This window comes from Punica granatum, chromosome 3, assembly GCF_007655135.1.
Source record: "Punica granatum isolate Tunisia-2019 chromosome 3, ASM765513v2, whole genome shotgun sequence".
Classification (NCBI taxonomy): domain Eukaryota; kingdom Viridiplantae; phylum Streptophyta; class Magnoliopsida; order Myrtales; family Lythraceae; genus Punica; species Punica granatum.
The window spans coordinates 22,354,502-22,355,434 of NC_045129.1; the positions used below are offsets into that span (position 1 = coordinate 22,354,502).

The window sequence follows — 933 nt, forward strand, 5'->3', positions numbered from 1 at the left end:
AACGAGAGTCCTGATGAGCATATTGCAGGATTCCTCCAATACTGTAACACGGTAAAGATGAATAATGTCACTGATGATGTTATTAGATTACAGCTTTTTCCTTTCTCGCTTAGGGATAAAGCGAGAGCCTGGTTCAATTCACTGCCACAAGAGTCCATCACCACCTGGGCCGACCTTTCATCTAAGTTTCTCAGGAGATTTTTCCCACCAGCTAGGACTGCAAGATTGAGGAACGAAATCACTAACTTCACCAAGTTCAATGGTGAATCACTTTATGAGGCATGGGAGAGATTCAAGGAGGCAATCAGAAAGTGCCCACATCACGGATTGCCAGATAATCTCCTAATTGAGGTCTTCTATCTTAGCCTGGATGATACATTGAGGTCTCTAGTAGATGCTGCAGCAGGAGGCGCACTGATGGGTAAGAATTATGATGAAGCAAGTGCTTTGATAGAAGAGATGGCCTCCAGTGCACATAATTGGCAGAATGAAAGAAGTAAATCAAGAGTGGCATCAGTCAATGACATGGACACTATTGCTAATTTGACAACCCAGATTTCAGCTCTCACTACCCAGGTAAGTAAACTCACCTCAGCACATTCTTTTAATACTAATCAGGTTGCTTTTTGTGAGTTGTGTTCAGGACCACATTCGACTCTTGAATGCATGTCTGGAAATCCCTCGGCTTCACCCAATGGAGAGCAAGTGAACTTTGTCAACAACTTCCAACGGAGTAATCAAGGGCCTTATTCGAACACTTACAATCCCGGGTGGCGTAATCATCCTAATTTCTCATGGAGGAATGAGAATAATGCACTTAAACCGCCACCTGGATTCCAAAAGCAAGGCCCTGCTCAGAATGCTCCACCTCAGCAAAGTCAGTCGAGAATGGAAGAGCTCATGTTGAGCTATATGCAAAAGACTGACACCATG

The 933-nt window shown here is 43.9% G+C and overlaps 1 non-coding gene across 1 annotated transcript; it reads right to left on the bottom strand.

The window, feature by feature from the left end:
* Positions 1 to 222: 222 nt before the first annotated feature.
* Positions 223 to 329, bottom strand: LOC116202113. The gene has a single exon (XR_004155995.1). It is a non-coding gene; the product is annotated as a small nucleolar RNA R71 (small nucleolar RNA).
* Between the last annotated feature and the right edge of the window lie 604 nt (positions 330 to 933).